The sequence below is a fragment of the Armigeres subalbatus genome, chromosome 1, assembly GCF_024139115.2.
Source record: "Armigeres subalbatus isolate Guangzhou_Male chromosome 1, GZ_Asu_2, whole genome shotgun sequence".
Taxonomy (NCBI): domain Eukaryota; kingdom Metazoa; phylum Arthropoda; class Insecta; order Diptera; family Culicidae; genus Armigeres; species Armigeres subalbatus.
Window position 1 is genome coordinate 291,666,802 of NC_085139.1, and position 21,688 is coordinate 291,688,489.

The following is a 21,688-nucleotide window of genomic DNA, read 5'->3' on the forward strand; positions in this document are numbered from 1 at the left end:
GAGAACCTGAATGGATGTTCTGAGATAATTCCCGTTGGAACTGCTATGAGAGTTTTTGAAAATATTTCTAAAAAGCTTTCCAGAGGGATCCATAAAGGAATTTCTGCAGAAAAATTTGAAAGAATCTACGGTGGAATTCCCAAAGAGTTTATGAATTTCAGAGTAAATACCTACTGGTATTTATGACGTTATTACTAGATTTCTAAAGGAATTCCTTTAGAATTTTTTCCAGTAAATGATTTGCAATTTCCTCTGGAAATTACTTTGGAGATTTGCCCAGGAATTCCTTAGCAATTGCCTCAAGGAGTTCTTCAAAAACTCGTCCGGAAACGAATTCCTGAAAGTCTTTCGAATTTTTTTTCAGATATCCCCTTAGAAATTATTTCGGAATTTCCTCCAAGCATTCTTTTAGAATTTTTTTAGGAAAATCTTGGGAAAATCGTTGAGGTATTCTTTCGAAAATTCTTTCATAAATTCTTCTAAGAACTCTTTTGGAATTCCTTGCAAAGTTCTAGTAGTCTTAAGAATTCCTGAAGGAATGTCTGAAGAAATTCCTGAAGGATTTTTCAAAGTAACTCCTGAAAGAACTTCCAATAGTCTTAGATTTCCTCAAAAATTCCTTTTGACATTCTGTCGAGACTTTGTTCAGAAAGTCGGATATAACTTCTGAACAGGGCCGGATTTATGGGGAGCCGGGGGGCGTGGCCCCGGGCCCCCACAAATCTTATGTACCAAAACCAAGAAAGAAGAAAGAAGAAGTGTTGAGACTACAGTGCCACAGAGGTGAACAATGTGCGTTCGTCAAGGTTGACAACCTGGCGCTCGCACAACGAATAGTGCAAGAACATGACGAGAAGCATAAAGTGGAGCACGCAGGGAAAAAGTACAAGTTTCGCATCACCATGGAAGATGGATATGTAGAGGTTAATGTGCACGACCTGCCAGAAAACGTCCCCGAAGAAAAAATCATGGAATTTTTGAGTGCTTTCGGTGAAGTGTTTTAGCCGACTGCGCCCATTGCACGAACGGTGTCTCCCAACCCGTTGCAAACACAAATCGCGCGCAGCACGTCGTCGTCGTTGCGCACAAAACCACAGACCGCTGAAGTGGTCTTGGTTGACATATTCAAAAAGCCAGCAAACGCGTTGCGATCGAAAGACCGAACCGCCGGCAACGACACGGACGATTCATCCACATCGACGAGAAGCAGCCGAAGCCGAGGACGCCCGCCCGGCAAGAAACAGCGATGCAACGACGGTGACGACGAGCAGGATGTGGAATTTCTTCCATAAATGGCTCTCACGTCTTACAACCTCGCATCCATCAACATCGACACGATCACGAACCCCACAAAACTGAACGCACTCCGAACCTTCATAAGCAGCCAAAACCTCGATATCGTGTGTCTGCAGGAAGTCGAGAACGAACAGCTTTCCTTGCCTGGCTTTGTCGTTTTCGCGAATGTGGACCACACGAGGAGAGGCACAGCTGTTGCGGTGAAGGAGCACATCCATGTCACTCACGTGGAGAAGAGCCTGGACAGCCGACTAATCGCGCTGCGAGTGCACGACACAACGATCTGCAACGTCTACGCTCCCTCCGGCACTGCTCAGCGCGCTGCTAGAGAGGAGTTCTTCAATGGCACGCTTGCCTATTATCTTCGCCACCATACCGAGAACGTCATCGTAGCTGAGGATTTCAATTGCGTGCTGCGTGCGTGCGATTCGTCCAGCCCGAACACCAGTCCATCTCTTAAAACCGCTGTACAGCAGCTGCAGCTATATGATGTGTGGGAGAAGCTATGTCCACGTGATGCCGGTTTTACGTATGTCTGTCGAAACGCGCGATCTCGCCTCGATCGGATATACGTGAGCCGCGGTCTTCGCGACAAATTGCAGTCCGCCTACACGCACGTTTGCTGTTTTACAGACCACAAAGCGCTAACGCTCAGACTCTGTCTCCCTCCACTGGGACATGAGCCCGGGCGCGGTTTCTGGGCTCTTCGACCGCATCTTCTAACCGAAGAAAACGTTGCTGAGTTCCGATATAAGTGGCAATATTGGACCCGGCAGCGCAGAAACTACGGGTCGTGGATGGAATGGTGGCTGTCGTACGCTAAGCCAAAAATCAAGTCTTTTTTTTTTCAAGTGGAAATCTCGAACCGTCTTCGAGGAATTCCACGACGCGCACCAGCGCCTTTATGCGCAACTACGGCTAGCGTATGACGGCTATTATCTGCAGCAACAAACCATAACCCCCATCAACCGGCTGAAAAGAGAAATGTTGCCACTGTAGCGTAATTTTTCCCACATGTTCAACGAGACGCACGTGGCAGGGGAGCCAATGTCATTTTTCCAACTGGGGGATAGGGGAATACGGAAGAAAACCACGATCACGCAGTTACAAACGGGAGAAGACGAAATCATCGTCGAGCTTCAAGCAATCGAGGCAAATTTTTTGATTTTCTCTCGAGTCTTTACTCAGAAGAAACAGCAGAAAATGACGGCAATGCCAACCACGGGGACGATTTGGCTTGCGAACGTCTTATCCTACCGAACGACCCACTAAACGAAGCGTGCGTGGAGGAGATACAAACAGCAGAAATTCTGTCTGCTATCAGGACGAGCGCACCCAAACGATCCCCCGGTGCCGACGGGATCCCACGAGAATTTTATCTCCGGATGTTCGATGTCATCCACCGTGAGTTGAATATGCTTATGAATGAAGCACTCAACGGAAATCTCCCCCATGCCTTCGTAGAGGGCGTCATCGTGTTGGTGAAGAAGAAGGGAGGCGACAACACAGCCCGAGCGTACCGGCCCATATCGCTGCTCAACAGCGATTATAAATTGCTCTTCCGCATCCTGAAAAACAGGATGGAACGAATTATGCAGGCCCACCGCGTCCTAAGCAACGGATAGAAATGTTCAAACGCAGAGCGAAACATCTTCCAGGCCACTCTCGCTCTGAAAGATCGGATCGCCAATCTCCGTCACCACCGTCGCGCCGGTAAGCTCATCAGCTTCGATCTGGAGAACGCCTTCGATCGGGTGCGGCACTCGTTCCTCTTCGAAACCATGAGGTCGCTCGGGTTCAACGAAGAACTCATTTCTCTCTTCTCGAACATTGCCAGTCGGTCCACATCCCGGCTGCTTGTCAATGGGCACCTCTCGATCGTTTGAGATCACACGGTCGGTGCGGCAAGGCGACCCGTTGTCCATGCATCTGTTCGTACTCTATCTTCATCCACTGGTGTGTAGGCTTGAGCAAGTGTGGGGATGATCTACTCGTTGCCTACGACGACGATATTAGCGTGGTTGTGACGTCATCGTGGCAAATAGAAGCGATGAATGAAATATTTCGTCGCTTTGGGCTTGCCGCCGGCGCAAAATTGAATTTGCGGAAGACGGTTGCAGTGAACGTTGGCGTTTTCGAAGGTAACGAAATTTGTACCCAGTGGCTACAAACAGCCAACGTAGTCAAGATTCTGGTTGTTACCTTCGCCAACTCGATTAGGCTTATGACTACACTCAACTGGGATGCGCTGGCGGGCAAGTTTTCCCAGTAAATGTGGCTGCAGTCCTTGCACACACTAACTCTTCACCAGAGGGTGATTATGCTGAACACGTTTGGCACATCGAGACTGTGGTACCTTTCGTCTGTACTGCCTCCGCTTGGTGTCCACACAGCGAAAATAACAGCAACGATGGGGACATTCCTGTGGAGAGGAATGGCTGCGCGCGTTCCCATTATGCAGTTGATACGCAAGAAGGAGCACGGCGGTTTAAATTTGCATGTTTTGGCATGCAAAAGCCGTAGTCTGGCCACCAACAGACACTTGAAAGAGATCGACTCCATTCCTTATTATAAATCCCTTCTATTCCACGCAATTCCCCGCCCCGCAATTTCTATTGATAATCCTGACCTAAAATCGATCCTATCAAATTTATCCCAAATTCCCCACCATATCCAACAAAACCCTTCCGCCGATCTGATCCACCGGCACTTCGTCCAGCAAAGCGATCTGCCAAAAGGTGGAACGAAACAGTCCAGCGCTTGACTGGCAACGCGCGTGGCGAAATATTGGGATGAAAGAGCTTTCCATATCGCAGCGATCTCGACTTTACCTGCTGGTGAATGGGAAAATCGAACATCGGAAGCTTCTGCACGTGATGCAACGGGTGGCGGACGAGAACTGTCAACACTGTGACACACAGGTACCTGAAACGCTTCAGCACAAGTTCTGTAGCTGCACTCGTGGCGGCCCGGCCGGGACGGTCCTACAGCAGAGGCGCGCCGGCTACACGAAGGGTTGGAGCCGACTGTCGTCCGCGGCCCTCATGAGCCCTGTTTAGCCAGGAAGTGGAAGAGCTCCGCGAGTAGAAATTCTCCGCTTGATGGTGCAGCGCCCCGGCTTTGTTAACGACTGTCACGATAGCACTGATGTAGATGCTTTAATGTTCCAATTATATTTAGAGTGAGTTAAAAACGCTGAACTACAATTGTAAAAACTGTACATAAAATGACAAAATAAAACTGAATTTTAACAACAAAAAAAAATTATTTACGAATTCCTTCGGAAGATTCTTTTAGGAATTCTACCAGATTTTTTAATTTTCAGTTTTAACTTGAAATTTCCATAGCAATTCTTTCTAAACTACCTTAAGCAATTTCTAGAGAATTTCTCTGGATAATCCTTTGAAAATTCCTCATGTTATTTTTTTTATAACTTTAGGAAGCTACACAGACACTTACAAAACTAGCTCTGTACACATCGTTAGTCGCCCTGTACATCCATGATTCATGGACGTTAAAAGATGCAGACTATCGAATTCTCGCAGTGTTTGTGCGGAAAATACTGCGCTCAGTACTTGGCGGCGTGGTAAATGGCGTGTGATTCACGAGTTTTACCAATTCTACAAAACTGCAGACATATGCAAGCTGATAAAATACGGTAGATTACAGTGGGCTGTTAGTGATAGTGCGGATGCCGGAAGATAGATCAGCAAAAGTCATGTTGTCACGCTGGCTGTGTGCAATCGAGGAAGATGCGCGTGCGGCTAGCGTGCAGGGAGACTGGCGACTAGCCGCCCAAGAATGAGCGACCTGGAATAGGAAATTACATTCGGTTTTGCTCCGGACAACACGGAGTGTACGACCATCATAAGTATAGGTATAAGTAACTTTAGGAAGAAATTCTTGGACATTTCCCTCAGGAATTCCTTCACAACATTCTCCATTCCAAACTTCTACGGAAATTTATTTTAAAATTCCTTCTTAAATTGCTTTTGGGATGCATTCAGAAATTCTGTAAGGAATTATTTTGAAAATGTATGTGGGAATTTCTTCGACATATTCTCAAAAGTTTCCTACTCATTTTTTTTTGGGAATTCCTCCAATTTTTAAATTTTGCCAGAAATGCCCTCTTAGATTGTTTTTGAAATTACTTCAGGAATTTCCTCGGAAAGTCCATCAGGAAAATTCTTTTAGGAATTCCATCGGAAACTAGTTCATCCTTTAAAAATTGTAATGTTTTACTAAGGAAATTTTCCAAAAAGAACCTGACTGGATTTTAGGAAGAATACCTATGTTAATTTCTGCAGAAATCCTCATAGGATTTTACGAAGGAATTCCTAATGAAATTTCCCAAGAAATGCCTGTAGGAATTGTTAATAAAAAATCTAGTTTACACCAGAAATTCCTTCAGGAACTCCATCAAGTACTTTTTTGGCATATTTGAAAAAAAAAAATCAGGAAAAATATTCTATTTGGTTCGTCTTCGAGCCCCAGTCTTACTCAGCTAGTATTTAATTTCAGTTATGTTGATCATCTATTGGAATTTAAGCATACAAAAACACGAAGTGAGGAATAAACAGTTTCATTGTGGATGCCATTAATGGATTTTTTTTTAAATTTAGATTCATTGAAAAGTAAAACGACTGGAGCGTATCAAAATGCTGAATTGGAAATAACCTTTGAAAAAAGTTATCATTAAATTAGTTCTATGACACCGAAATCTAATTCTCAACACTGCTCAATGGTCACGAAATTTGAAGCAGGATTTATTGTTAAAATTTGATACATCAAAATCAGAGAATAACAAAATAGTGTTAATTTAAATAACATTTTGAAATCAAGTATTGATTAGTGTCGCCGGCAATTGACGTTATTTTGAATGTGCTGTTTGATGATCAGCAAACGTAAAATAATTCCATTTTATGCCACTGAAGTCGATTTTTTTACGAGCGATTCCTAACGTCTGAATCCAAAAATCCACGTTGAAATTGACTTTTTAGCCATTGATTTTTTCATCCACGCCGGTTCACGCCGCCCATAAAAGTTAACGGCGCGCCGCCGTGACGTCGCCACCCCCGGGGTAAAAGTGACCACCACGCCGCTGCCGCCGATGATGTGACTGGCGCACAGGTCTAGGCGGGGAGCGCAGCGAGTGAGGTGGGCTGATCAGGTAGGGAGTATCTCGATGAAACTATGGACGAATATCCAAAGGAATTTCTGGAGGAATATTCAAAGAAATTCCTAAAGAATATTAGGAAGAACTTTTGGAGGAATATCGAAAAATATCCAAGGTCTTGAACGAATATCCGGTCGAATTTCTGGAGAAATATTCGAACGGCTATTTGGGGGAATATTCGGGGGATTTCCTAAAGGAATAACGGCATGAATTCCTGGAGGAATATCCGAAGGAATTTTTGGATGAATATCCCGACGAATTCCTGCAGGAATTCCTTCGAATATTCCTCCAAAAATTCTCTCGGATATTCCTGATTCTTAGAACATAATGTGATCGCAACATATGTTTGGTGTTTCCATAAAATGTCTGGAATAGCCTCAGGGAATACACGCGTAGCCAAAGGTGTTTCGATTAGTTTCAAAAGTAATACACACACTTTGGGATCCTTAGAGTAGTATGTGATCACTAAATATTTTCTGCGCTATTCAAGAAATATTTGGAGTAAGGCCTCAGTCATACAAGAAAGTAGCCTTAGGTTCTACATCTGTAACCAAAGGTCTATCGGTATGTTTTAAATACTGCACAATCTATTTGTTGTTTTTTGTATAGAATGTGTTCGTATCATGTATATAATCATCAAATATATTTAAGAAATCCTTGAAGTAAACCTTTAAAATTTGCACTCGTATCTACCAGACTGTTTAAAATATGTCAAAGTCACATTTTATTCTGAGTACCACAAAGAGCACCTAAAACCACATCTGAAACTAGTCGATAGACCTTTGGTTATGCGTGTGGGATTTCTTGTGTGACTGATGCCTTACTCCAGAGATCTATCTTTGGTTACGACACATCTTTGGTTACGCGTGTAAATCCTAAGCCCTTTTTTCAGAGAATTCTTGTATTACTTAGACTCCACAGATTTCTTAAATAGCGCAGAACATATGATGTAATCACATTCTATTCAAAGGACCACAAACAGCAAGTACCACAAAACTAGTCGATACACTTTTGGCTACGCGTGTAGATCCTGAGGTCTTCTCCATTGTTTTTTTTTTTTTATATGACTGATGCCTTATTTCAAAGATTTCTTTAATAGCACATATGTTGTGATTACATTCTATCCTAATGATCTCCAGAGCATGTACCATTTGTGAGACTAGTCGATAGACCGTTGGTTAGGCATGTAAATCTTAAGGCCTTACTTTAGAGATTTGTTAGATAACGCTGAACATATGTTGTGATTACATTCTATGCTAAGTACCACAAAGAGCATGCATCGCGTTTGAATTTGGACGATAGACCTTTGGATGCGTGGGAAGACCTTAGGATTTTACTCTAGGCATTTCTTGGATGACTAAAGCCTCTCTCCAGGGATTTTTTGATGACCCGAACATATCATGTAAAGACCTTCAATTGTAAGGACCACAAAGAGCAAGTTGTATATTTGAAACTGGTTGATAGACTTCTGGTTACGCGTGTAGACTCCAAGGCATTACTTACATACAATTGTAACAGTTATGATAATGTCAAAATCTGGGTACACGGGTATCGTTTTTACCATTCCCGACTGTTTTTTGTTGGCCGCATAAGGGTTAAATTCGTTTTGCAATATGTTTAAGACGAGTTAGTTACTTTAATGCAGTGGTGCTCAGGTACACGCTTGCTGCGGGCCAAAATGAAATTATGCGCCAATGCCACGGGCCGCAATGAGGTTTTTAAATTTATATAACAGCTTATTTTGAAAACTCGTTACTAGTAGATGTTCCTGAAATGTTAAGCAATGCTTTTTCTTCCAAAATGAATAAAATATACAAACAACAAAATGTAGATTTATATCACAATAAATTTATTTGAAAATCAATTGAAAGAAAAAACTTGTCGCATTTCAATACAATATACATAGTTCACTTACATTTTTCATGAGCAAGCTTATCAAAATCAGCCTTCAGATTAGAGGTCGAAATACGCAAGGAATTGTCCAAATTTTCATCAGTTATCTTATTTCTAGCTTTTGACTTTACTTGCTTCATTACGGAAAACAGTTGTTCACAAATGTATGTGGATCCAAACAAAGAAGCTACGAAAAGAGCATGTTTTCGCAGCTCTGGGAAGCGCTCTTCCGGAATAAATTTGGCATAGAATTCCAGAAGATCATGGCGATCAAATTTTTATCGCAGTTCCGTATCGCACTGTAATTCAATTAGTTCCATTGGGATATTATCTGGAGCTTACTCGACATCAACACTGAATGGAGCAGAGAAAAGTTTTAGAATTTTGCCATGAAATCTCCAAATCTTCGAGCAAAATCATTTTTCATCGTTTGGAGTGCTTCAACGTATTTTTTGTCGACGACACGATGCAATTTCCGAGAGTAGGGAAATGGGCAAAATTCAGAATATCCATCTGTTTCTCCCACAATAAGATCTTGTTTTCAAACGTATTGATTTGTTTAAGCATGCTATGCACCAATTTACCCTTTACCCTGGAGATTTAAATTCAAATCGTTCAGGTGCGTTGTTATGTCAGTTAAGAAAGCCAGATCTGCCATCCACTCCGCATTATTGAAACACTTCGCTGGTTTACCTTTTCTCTCCATAGATTCGACGATTTCTTTCCGAAGACCAAATACGCGTCGTAACACCTTTCCCCTGATCAGCCAACGTACCCAAGTATAATATGGTAGGTCACCATATTCTGCATCTGTGTTTACTAGAAATGTCTGAAATTCTCGATGGTTCAATGCGTGTGATCGGATGGAATTAACTATCTTGATGACATCTTTGAATCCCACGTTTTGGGCGCAGAGGCTCTCCTGGTGCACGATGTAATGGTACTGGGAGAATCTCTCCGACACTAATTTTCGGTACCTTTACGTTTTCCTATGAATAATGATTTTTTTATTACTAAAATAAAATGCTTCCGCGGGCCGCATTTACCACCCCAACGGGCCACATGAGATGAGCACCACTGCTTTAAGGGTTTAGCGTTAATCTCAAATTATCATAGCACTTTGTCTGTGTAGCGTGTATCGCAATGTTAGCTGGAAAGCTTCAGACAGACCTGTGCAGGCCCAGAAAATAAGACACAAGATTCAACACAATTGGTAATATAGAATCCACTGCACTATTTACGTTTGGATATTGCAACTTTTTCGACAGAGAGTTAAGAAAAAAAAAACGAATTACAGATGTTTCGTCGTAAGTTCAACAACGTTCACTGCAGTAATTTTGCCGGCATAAAAGTTAATTTTAAAACCGCATAATTAGACGGAAATAGCGCGCAAGTAGGTAATAGAACAAATCGCGTGGGAAAAGATCCCCGTAATTAGAAACATACCAGAATTTAATTAGTCTGTTCGACCGAAATAGTTTAAACACCGCATAAAATTGCAACCTGCAAATCGGGTGCGGCGCAGCCGGACAGGGAAGGAAGGAACGGAATTCTCACTAATGATAATCACCAACAAGTTCACGGTCTACTCCGCCAAGCGAAAGTTTGCCCATCACTTACCTACCCGGCTCTCTGTGTCGAAGCGAGCCCAAACTAAAGCAGAATCATGTCCAATCCGTTGACTGACAGAATGCCTAGCGTGCCGTACCCAAAGCCCTTCGAACAGGCATGCCATGTTATTAGACAATGGGGGAGGCCAGTTTGATACGAGGCCCAAGTTCAGCGAAGAAACCGGATTGAAAATATAGACCTCATCGCAGTTTGTGGAAAGTAATTTAAAGGAAGAACCGTCAACTATGTACCCATAGGAGCAAGTAGTAGACGGATGTTGGATAGTTTCGAACGACAGAACGATTAATTACCGTCACCCATCGTCGTCGACGGTCTTCGACGGGGCGCGTCGTGGTCGGCTTCATGTCGCGTGGCATTGAGGAAAAGCAAGCATTTTTTTTTCTGCAAGCTTCTTCCTTCGATCCAGTGACCCAGTTTTTCAAATTGCCTAACACACAGCCTGCTAATTCGGAAATCATAGCCACAGTATTGTGCATTGTGCGCTGAATGGGAGGGCAAATAAATAATTACACCTACATATAGTTACCTTTTGCTATTATCGTGGCAATTGCGCGTCTAATCCGTCTCGTTCGATGCAATCGCTGTTTCCCGTCACTCACTGGATGTATCTCCCGTACCGTCAATTCGCTATAATTGGATGCAAATTCCGATCGACTGAGCTGTACGCGTGGACTGCAAAAACTAATTTCGGAAAAATGCTCACGCAAACCACATAGAACAGAACCCGTCGACACGCACCTGTGCTGTCGCGGTGACCCCGTGTACACTGCAGTAATCCACTAATCGAATTTCGTTTGCCGAAATTAGAACCGTTGCGTGAGATTTTGCGTAAACATGGCGAAGCATTTGATTAACATTATTCCCGCATTGTACTCAACTCTGGTTGCTGTGTTGCGTGGGTTCGTTTTTCGGTTGCGCAAAAACATTTCTTCGTCTGTCGCGGTCTTCGCCGCTATCACGCGGTCACTGGAGTATTCATTTTCGGTGGTCACTCTCACTGGTAACGTTTAATGCATTCCGCGACAATCTTCTTGTCAAAAAAATATGAAACGTGTTTCACTAATTGCACAGAACTTCCGGGAGATTCACTGCGGCGACCTACTGCGGATTTGTTTTGCCATAATTTTTCCGTAATTTACACTGTGTTTCAAAAAAAGGGGGAACTTGTTAAATCGATTGAATGTATTCTATATTTGTCTGGTAAAATATTTTTCTCATGGGAATACGATTTACATTTTAAGAATTTTGGAAAGTTTCCCGAAATCTTTCGAAGAACAACAGGTTTTGAGCAGAATTTATAGAACCACCCTCATGACTTCAGGAGATCCTGTAGAAGCACAAAACCTACCAGGTACCAAGTAGGTACTGGCCATGTATTACTCAGACATTTTGAGATTTTCTTTTTAAATGAACAAATAGCAAATAGCATTTTATAATTGCAAGAATGTCGACAAATTCACCAACGCTAGGAAGGCGACTCTCAGACTCAACACATGTGTCGGGACTTGAGTATAATAATACCACTTGACTTCCTATCTGGTCAAACATTTCTTGCCTAAGAAAACACCAATGGAGCTGGCAACGAATTCATTCTGAATGCTTCCAGAGACATTTTGAAGATCGCGAAACTCACGGTGCAATCTATAACAGATTCCGCGTGCTCTGGGAAAGTATCATCGATTCAGGGTGAATGACCAAATTATCGGGATGGTTTTCATGAAAATGGCTCTATCTCTGAGTATTCCTGACGGATTCTTGGTCTGCTGCCTGCATTTACCGGCAAATTGGCTTACCTAAAAAATAACGACAGACAGAAAAAAAATGCATTTTAAATATACTCTACGTGAACCTGGAACATATCCGGTGTTTGTTTACCAATCTAGGATTGATGATAAGTTTTGAAAGGATGCTTTCGACTGTTGTGCTCAATTTTGTTTGACTATTATTGGCTCTTTCAGTCTTATAAAGCAGCTAAAACGTTATTGCATCTATTTTCCGACGTTTCGGTGTATATTTTACCTTCTTTAGGGATTTCTTTGATTTTAATGGAAATTAAAATTAGTTGTTAACAAATTTTCTTGATAATTTTTAAGCTTATTGTTGTGTTTAACTTACAGAGGCTACGTTTTGTTGTGTATGTGTGGGTTCTGTCTGACATAACGTTTTCAATTAACAATGGAGTCTCACTACGTCTAATTATGAATTTTCCAATACATTAATTACAACATTATTATTTATCAAACTACACTCACTTCATACGTCTCATTACTTTTGCACTGCACTGTGGTTTTCGAAATATTTGCTGTGGCATTTGAGCCACACTCGCGATAAAAGCTTTTCTAGATTTATTGCCCGCGCACTAGTGATGGCGTATATATCTGTTTTACGGTATTTGTGAAGTTATTCTTCTTCTATTCTAGGTGGTTGTGTACAATTTTGAGACAGTGTTTGTGATGTATCTTGCCTATTTTGCTTTGCTTTATTCGTTCTGTTTTCAATTGCATGGAGAATGCCTGCATAGATAGCACTCAATCCTTCTGTATCTGTTCTTCAGTTTATGCTGTGGTCGTTGTTTACAATGTGACACATCTCTAATAGCGGTAGTTTGTATTGCTTGTTGTGCTGGTCTATGATTTTTACGTTTGTTAGGTCAAAACGGTGGTTGTTTACTATACTATAAATTATCAAGAAAATTTGTTAACAACTAATTTTAATTTCCATTAAAATCATAGAAATCCCTGAAGAAGGTGGAATATACACCGAAACGTCGGAAAATAGATGCAATAACGTTTTAGCTGCTTTATAAGACTGGAAAAGACGATAATAGTAAAACAAAATTTAAGATAAGGATACAAAACTAGAAGAGTTTTTGCGTCCGATGGTTTCAGTGCTATCAAAATCGGAGGATTTTAAGCAAATTTATGATAATTGGAATTTTGACAAAATTTTGCCTGGATTTTTTGGATTTTTGTTATTCTGTGACACTATCCAATTAAAATTAAGTTTAAATATCAAGCTTTCTACAAGACTTTGAGGACTTTTGAAGGCTTCCGAGCTTCTTGAAAGGAGGGTTCCGCGCATCATCCGAGTCTCTTCAAAGGAAGTTTTCCAAGCCACTTGAATGAAAAGGGCTTACGAGTCTGTTGAAGGGAGGCTTCCGAACTTCTTGAATGGATGCTTCCGAACCTCTTGAATGGAAGCTTTCGAGCCTCTTGAAAGGAGGTTTTCGAATCTCTTGAAAGAAGGCTTCCGAGCCTTTTGAAAGAAGGCTTCCGAGCCTTTTGAATGGAGGCCTCCGAGCCTCTTAAAAGTAGGCTTCTATCCATCTTGAAAAAAAAGTTCCGAGGGAGATTTAAAGCCTCTCGAAGGGATGCTTTTGACCCTATTGAAAGGAGACTTCCGAGCCTCTTGAAAGGATGCTTTAGAACCTCTTGAAAGGGGGCTTCCGAACCTCTTGAATGGAAACTTTCGAACCTCTTGAATTGAAGCTTCCGGGCCTCTTGAAAAGAGGTTTTCGAACCTCTTGAAAGGAGGCTTCCGAGCCTCTCGAAAGGAGATTTCCGAATGCCTTGAAAGGAGGCTTCCTAGCCTCTTGAAAGGTGGCTTCCGAGTCTCTCAAAAGCGGGCGGATGCGGAAAGGACGCTTCCATGCCTCTTGGAAGGAAGCTTCTGAGCCTAAAAAGAGGCTCCTGCACCTCTTGAAAGAGGCTTCTGAGCGTCTTGAAAGGAGGCTTCTGAGCTTCTTGAAAGGAAGCTTCCATACCTCTTGAAAAGAGGGTTCCGAGCCTCTTGAAAGGAGACTTCCGGGCCTCTTTAAGAGAAGCTTCTGAGCTTCCTGAAAGGAGGTTTTCGACCCTCTTGAAAAGAGGGTTCTGGGCCTTCTGACCCTCTTCAAAGGAGACTTCCGCGCTTCTTGACATCTTCAAGCCTCTCGAAGGGATGCTTTTGACCCTCTTGAAAGGATGCTTTAGAAACTCTTGAAAGGGGGCTTACGAGTCTCTTGAAGGGAGGCTTACGAACCTCTTGAATGGAAACTTCGGAACCTCTTGAATGAAAGCTTCGGGGCCTCTTGGAAGGAGACTTCCGAATGCCTTGAAAGGAAGCTTCCTAGCCTTTTGAACGGAGTCTTCCTAGCCTCTTGAACGGTGGCTTCCGAGTCTCTCAAAAGCGGACTTCTGAGCTTATTGAAAGGAGGCTTCCATGCCTCTTGAAAGGAAGCTTCTGAGCCTATAAAAGGCTCCTGCACCTCTTGAAAGAGGCTTTTGTGCCTCTTGAAAGGAGGCTTCTGAGCTTCTTGAAAGGAAGCTTCCACACCTCTTGAAAAGAGGGTTTCGAGCCTCTTGAAAGAACACTTCCGGGTCTCTTGAGAGGCTTCTGAGTCGCTTGAAAGGAGACTTCCGGACCTCTTGAGAGGCTTCTGAGCCTTTTTAAAGAAGGCTTGTGGGCCTTCCCTCTTGAAAAGAGGCTTCTGAGCCTCTCAAAGGGAGGCTTCTGACCCTCTTGAAAGGAGGCTTCCGGGCCTCTTGAAAGGAAGATTTCAAGCCTCTTGAAGGGAGACTTCCGACCCTCTTAAAAAGATGCTTAAAACCTCTTAAAAGGGGGCTTTCGAGCATCTAGAAAGGAGGCTTCCGAGCCTCTTCAAAGGAAGCTTCCAAGCCTCTTCAAAGGAGGATTACGAGTCTCTTGAAGGGAGGCTTCCGAACCTCTTGGATGGAAGCTTCCGAGCCTCTTGAATGGAAGCTTTCGAGCCTCTTGAAAGGAGGTTTTAGAAGCTCTTAAAAGGAAGCTTTTGAACTTATTGAATGGAAACTTCCGAGCCTCTTGAAGGAGATTTCCGAGTGCCTTGAAAGGAGGCTTCCTAGCCTTTTGAAATGAGGCTTCCTAGCCTCTTGAAAGGTGGCGTCCGAGTCTTTTAAAAGCGGACTTCTGAGCTTCTTGAAAGGAGGCTTCCATGCCTCTTGAAAGGAAGCTTCTGAGCCTAGAAAGAGGCTGCTGCACCTCTTGAAAGAGGCTCCTGAACCTCTTGAAAGGAGGCTTCTGAGCTTCTTGAAAGGAAGCTTCCATACCTTTTAAAAAGAGGGTTCCGAGCCTCTTGAAAGGAGACTTCCGGGTCTCTTGAAAGGCTTCTGAGCCTCTAGAAAGGAGAATTCCGGGTCTCTTGAGAGGCTTATGAGCCTCTTGAAAGAAGGCTTGTGGGCCTCTTTAGGAGAAGCTTCTGAGCTTCTTGAGAGGAGGCTTCCGACCTTCTTGAAAAGAGGCTTCTGAGCCTCTCAAAGGGAGGCATCTGACCCTCTTGAAAAGAGGCTTCCGACCATTTTGAATGGAAGTTTCCGACCTTTTGAAAAGAGGCTTCCAAGCCTTTTGAAAGGACGCTTCCGAGCCTGTTCAAAGGAAGCTTCCGAGCCTCTTGAAAGGAGGCTTACGAGTCTATTGAAGGGAGGTGTTCGAAGCTCTTGAATGAAAGCTTCCAAAACTCTTGAATGCAAGTTTACGAGTCTCTTGAAAGGAGGTTTTCAGGCTTCCGAGCCTTTTCAAAGGACGCAAGTCTCCGAGCCTCTTGAATGGACGCTTCCGGGCCTCTTGAAAGGAGGTTTCTGAGCCTTTTGAAAGGAGGCTTCCGAGCCTCTTGAAGAGAGGCTTCCGGCCCTCTTGAAAGAAGGCTTCTGAGCATTTTGAAGGGAGGCTTTCGACCTTCTTGAAAGGCGGCTTAGGAGTCTCTTGAAATTAGGCTTACATGGCTCTTGAAAGAAAACTTCTGAGCCTTTTCAAAAGAGGCTTCTAGACCTCTTGTAGGAAGCCTTCGAACCTCTTGAATGGAAGCTTCCGAGCCTCTTGAATAGAAGTTTCCGAGCCTCTTAAAAAGGGGTTTTCGAACCTCTTGAAAAGAGGCTTCTGATCTCCTTAAAAGGAGGCTTGCGAGTCTCTTGAAGGGAGGCTGCCGAAGCTCTTGAAAAGAAGCTTCCAAACCTCTTGAATGTAAGTTTCCGAGCCTCTTGAAAGGACGCTTCCGAGCCTCTTAAAAGGAGGCTTCCGAGCCTTTTGAAAGAAGGCTTCCGAACCTCTTGAATGGAATCTTCCCAGCCTCTTGAAAGGAGGTTTTTGAGTCTCTTGAAACTTGCGAACCTCTTGAAAGGAGGCTTCTGAGCTTTTTGAAAGGAGGCCTCCGAGCCTCTTGAATGCTTCCCTGCTTCTTAAAAAGAAGGCTCCAAGCCTTTTGAAAGGAGACTTAAAAGCCTCTTTGAAAAGTCTTCCAAGCCTCGCAAAAGAAGGCTTACATGGCTCTTGAAAGGAGGCTTACGAGCCTCTTGAAAAAGGCTTCCGAGCCTCGCAAAAAGAGGCTTCTGAGCCTCTTGACGGAATGCTTCGGACCTCTTGAAAAGAGGCTTCTAAGCCTCTCGAAGGGAGGCTTCCGACCCTCTTGAAAAGAGGCTTACATGGCTCTTGAAAGGAGGCTTACGGGCCTCTTGAAAAAGGCTTCCGAAACTCGCAAAAAAGGCTTCCATGCTTATAGAAAAAAAAGGCTTCCGAGCCTCTTGAAAGGAGGATTCCTAGTCTCCTAAAAGGAGCTTCCATGGCTCTTGAAAGGAGGCTTCCGAGTCTCTTGAATGGAAGCTTCCGAGCCTCTTGAATAGAAGTTTCCGAGCCTCTTAAAAAGGGGTTTTCGAACCTCTTGAAAAGGAGCCTCTTGAAAGGAGGCTTGCGAGTCTCTTGAAGGGAGGCTGCCGAAGCTCTTGAATAGAAGCTTCCAAACCTCTTGAATGTAAGTTTCCGAGCCTCTTGAAAGGACGCTTCCGAGCCTCTTGAAAGGAGGCTTCTGAGCCTCTTGAAAGAAGGCTTCCGAACCTCTTGAATGGAATCTTCCCAGCCTCTTGAAAGGAGGTTTTTGAGTCTCTTGAAACTTGCGAACCTCTTGAAAGGAGGTTTCTGAGCTTTTTGAAAGGAGGCCTCCGAGCCTCTTGGAAGGTGGCTTCCATGCCTCTTAAAAAGAGGGCTCCGAGCCTTTTGAAAGGAGACTTACAAGCCTCTTGAAAAAGTTTTCCAAGTCTCGCAAAAGAATGCTTACATGGCTCTTGAAAGGAGGCTTACGAGCGTCTTGAAAAAGGCTTCCGAGCCTCGCAATAGGAGGCTTCTGAGCCTCTTGACCGAAGGCTTCCGACCTCTTGAAAAGAGGCTTCTAAGCTTCTCGAAGGGAGGCTTCGACCCTCTTGAAAGGAGGTTCACATGGCTCTTGAAAGGAGGCTTACGGGCCTCTTGAAAAAGGCTTCCGAAACTCGCAAAAATGGCTTCCATGCTTATAGAAAAAAGGCTTCCAAGCCTCTTGAAAGGAGGATTCCTAGTCTCCTAAAAGGGGCTTCCATGGCTCTTGAAAGGAGGCTTCCGAGTCTCTTGAATGGAAGCTTCCGAGTCTCTTGGAAGGAGGTTTTCGAGTCTCTTGAAAGGAGACTTTCGAACCTCTTGAAAAGAGGTTTCCGAGCCTTTTGAAAGGACGCTTCCGAGCCTCTTAAAAGAAGGCCTCTTTCCTGTCTCTTAAAATGTGCCTCTTAAAAAGAGGGTTCCAAGTCCCAGGAAAGGAGTCTTTTCTTTAATCTTTCGTTTATTTGAGAGGCCCATTGCCGTGAAGCGTCACGGAGCTTAAGTCAAGTTTAATAATACAATTCTAGATTCTGTGTTTGGTTTGGGGAACCGAAAGACTCGCGGTCTGGTCGAGGTAACAATAATACAGTAGGAAAGGAAGGGAATTTAGGAAGCTTAAGTAATCACGATGCTGATGTTCACATAGTTGATATTCTTGGCGAGGTTTCGCATTTGTAACGGGAATTTCCGGGCCCCTCCGATGTTTTGATAGAAGACTCTCGTACCTCTTGAAAGGAGGTTTACGTGCCTCTTTAAAGGAGGCTTCCGAGTCATTTGAAAGGATACTTCTGAGCTTCTTAAGAAGTGGCTTTTAAGCCTTTTGAATGAAGGATTCTGAACCTCTTGAAAAAAGGATTTTGAGCCTCTTGAAATAGGCTTCTGAGCCTCTTAAAAGGTAACATTTGAGCTTCTTTGAAGGAGGCATCTATGCCTCTTGAAAGGAGACTTCAGAGCCTCCTAAAAGGGGACTTCTGAGTCTCTTAAAATTAGGCTTCCGAGTGTCTTGAAAGGAGGCTCACGTGGCTCTTGAAAGGAGGCTTTCAAGACTCCTGAAAGTTCGTGAACATCTTCAGCAAACTGTTCACTTTCCCTCGCTTGAATCGGGCTTAATCGAGTATAGCTTAGTGGCAGTTTAATGACCAACTCCTGCTTCAACATCGATTTGTTTGGGTGATTTCTGAGCAAGATGATCGAGCGATTACTTCATAGTCGTTCCTTCTCACCCGGCGCAGGAGTATTCCTCACTTTCACCAGTAGCGTCTTCAGTTGACACCCGGAATCGAACTAGCCGACTCCTGACTGCTTCGAGTAAATCCCTCTGTAGACAATCCAAAAAGCAATTCAGATTTGCCAAGTTTGAAAACCCACTTGCCACCGTCCTTAAATAAACAGTGGCCAAACTTCCGGCTGTTCACCAAACATCGGAAAATGTTGGAACACTGATTTCTTATCTGTTAGCTGGTGTTTCGAGATTCGGTCGATTTCCCGCCCACTCACCAGAAATTTGACGACACGTTTATGCCGACTCCGGTGGTTCTCCACCTGGTCCCCCAACTCTTTGCTGATTTCACTTTTCTCGTCCGAATAATCTTCACTCTCTACGACCATTGGCCCTTTATACTCAGGCTTTGGTTTGTCACCAACGTTACTGAGGCCTGCTCCCGCTTCCGGGGAGTTGGTCCCTTCGGAAACACTCTCTGACCCAACAGCAGTCATTGTATTGTACTACCACAAATTGCATTAGAATAATAAACGAAAATACTGAATAAAAGCATGAATTATTTGAATAAGTTTTGAACTTCCAATCATAGCAATCGACTTACAAATAGTAGGCTATCAATCACACAAATAAAATTTCGATTGACAGAACGAAACGAAGAAAAAGAGACGATACTAAACAGAATGTTTGGTGTTTCGCCTATATATCACTAGAGCAACTGGTTCTGTCGGGGCATACTTGTGAGTATGCAGCCAATGTGATTTCAGATTAATCCGATTTGCGACCGATGGTCAAAAACATTCGCTCGGCCACGACATGTATTATTGTTTGCTTCACGCGATTCCAGCGTGATTTTAAAATAATTTTTTAGGTCTTATAACTTATATTCCTTCATGTGGTTTGTGATGGAAACAAAAGCGGCAAAACGTATGAATTGTATTATGTCACAAGATTTTAAAAAATGAATAAAGTTTACTGCGGTGAGAAAGATAATATCTTTAATATCCAAATATCCAAATTTCATATTATGTAGAATAATACATCTTACGATGAAATTTGGAATGCTCATTCCAGTATTTAGGCCAAGTTCCAGTAGAAATGCGAAACCATTGAAAAAGCAACGCTCATTGAGAACTCGACAGACAGCATAATTGGTATCGACGATACCCACATGGGAATCATTGCTGAGATCATGAAACAATAAATTAAATGATGTTTCAGGATGACCTACATTGAGACATTTTGAATGTTCATAACCTGTGCAGCACCGTGTAATAAACATATCTTTGTTGTTCTCTTCGACTAGAATAAAGAACTCCCGCTTGTTTACCACGACCGGTAACTATAGCAAGTTGCCCCCCTTTTGTCACATATAAAACACACGCCGAACGGGGTGAGGGGGAAGAATTTTGCTCCGTTCCCCACATATTCCTCCCTCGATCGAGGGAAATATGCAAATTACAAAACAAACGGCACGGTTTTCATTAATGGAGCTCCAACACAACACAGTACGGTTGGGATGATGTTTCACTCCGGCTCACATAGCTTCACCCGCCGCGACCAGTTAGGTAGATGCAATCGTCAGCAGCACATGGGATGGGATCGACAGCGCGACGCGCAACTTACTGGATTGAGGCGTATTTGGCAGCGAGCATGCAACACTCCTCGTGAACGCGCGCGCGTTTGATTTGCACAAACGAGGGCACGCGGCGCGGCGACGGCCACGGCAACGACGACGACGTCACGGGAGAGCGAATCTGGTTGGAACCAGGCGAACAAAATAGAACTGATGACCACCGCGGGAAGAGTCGCGCTCGCGATGCGAACCCGTGACAGTGCCTGTGGCTACTGAAGTCTACCACCTGTGTGGTACTCGAATGGAGGAAGGCAACTGAATGGTTCAAAACAACTGAAGCATCGTAGTAGTCGTCGACGACGCGACGGTCGGTCGGTTGGTTGGGCGTCCACTCGATGCACGACCGGTTTCGCGCGGATGTTTGAGTGGAGAAAGACGATACCGTCATTTGGGGCTTTTAGTAATAAGTGAGAGCATAGATCTAACATGCATTGAAATAATATTGACTAATAGGCTTCATTTTACCCTAAACAAATAATCTACATCCCACATATCGAAACGCTAATCAAAAGTACATATTCACTAATAGTTTGATGCAATGTACCCCACAATTACAGGTAAAATATAATATTATTTTAGAGCTGGTTTAGTAGAGCATATTTATTTGCCAGTCGAGTTGGTACTTTTTAATTCAAGTCCACTGCTTCAGCAGCGGTGTCAAATGGAATAGTACTTACTCGACTTATGGTAAGTGAAAAGCAAATGGGGCGAAGAAGCTCTACTTGACGGTATCGTCGCGCTATTCGCGGTTCCATTGTTTAAGTATTTTGTTTCGTTGTATGGCGATTTTATTCGGTGATAGATAGCTCAACCTATTTCGTCGTGCTGGTAACGTCGTCTCAAGTGCAGCGGAATACTTATTTGCTGTGGCTCACTTTAGTGTTGGTTGGTGAAAGTTTAAGCAAGATGTAGGTATTTACTAACTCATACAATTCTGCGTTGGTTCTCAAACGGTGCGTTTAGTACTTCTGCATAACTATTATAGAAAAATTACCAAATTACAAATTATGTTTTTAAAACCTATAGAAATATCACAACGTATTCAATAAACATCGTATTAGAATTGTTTGTGGTAATGTTGCGCTCAGATATGAATTTAATTTGAATTTAATTTGGATTTGGCAGCAGTTCAATCCTGCACTGATCCCGCATCAATTGAATTTAAATTATATAAAGATTGGATTTTATTGCATTTTGATTGTCAACCAAATGAATTAAGTTGGGGTGAGCTTGTGATTGTATTTAGATTTGATTTGGAAAGGATGGGAATTAGTTTCAAAATAGACTTGGTTAGAGTGGTATTGATTTGGATTTGGATTAGATTTGGATTGGATTTGGATTAGATTTGGATTGGATTTGGATTAGATTTGGATTGGATTTGGATTGGATTTGGATTACATTTGGTTTGGATTTGGATTAGATTTGGATTAGATTTTGATTGGATTTGGATTGGATTTGGATTGAATTTGAATTGGATTTGGATTGGATTTGGATTGGATTTGGATTGGATTTGGATTGGATTTGGATTGGATTTGGATTGGATTTGGATTGGATTTGGATTGGATTTGGATTGGATTTGGTTTGGATTTGGATTGGATTTGGATTGGATTTGGATTGGATTTGGATTGGATTTGGATTGGATTTGGATTGGATTTGGATTGGATTTGGATTGGATTCAAATTGGATTTGGATTGAATTTGGA

The 21,688-nt window shown here is 43.0% G+C and overlaps 1 protein-coding gene across 10 annotated transcripts in view; it reads right to left on the reverse strand.

The window, feature by feature from the left end:
* The window catches only part of LOC134207720 (uncharacterized), a 65,325-nt gene extending 45,091 nt beyond the window's left edge, over window positions 1–20,234 (reverse strand). Inside the window, exons 1-3 of one of the 10 annotated variants that reach the window (XM_062683552.1) lie at window positions 19,977–20,234; window positions 10,736–11,137; window positions 10,524–10,669 (exon numbers count right to left, since the gene is read on the reverse strand). The gene's annotated coding sequence lies outside the window, so the exon portion shown is untranslated. Of the gene's footprint in view, window positions 1–10,523; window positions 11,138–19,857 lie in introns of all 10 variants that reach the window. The other 9 variants (XM_062683551.1, XM_062683554.1, XM_062683553.1 and 6 more) reach the window with 9 other exon arrangements.
* Between the last annotated feature and the right edge of the window lie 1,454 nt (window positions 20,235–21,688).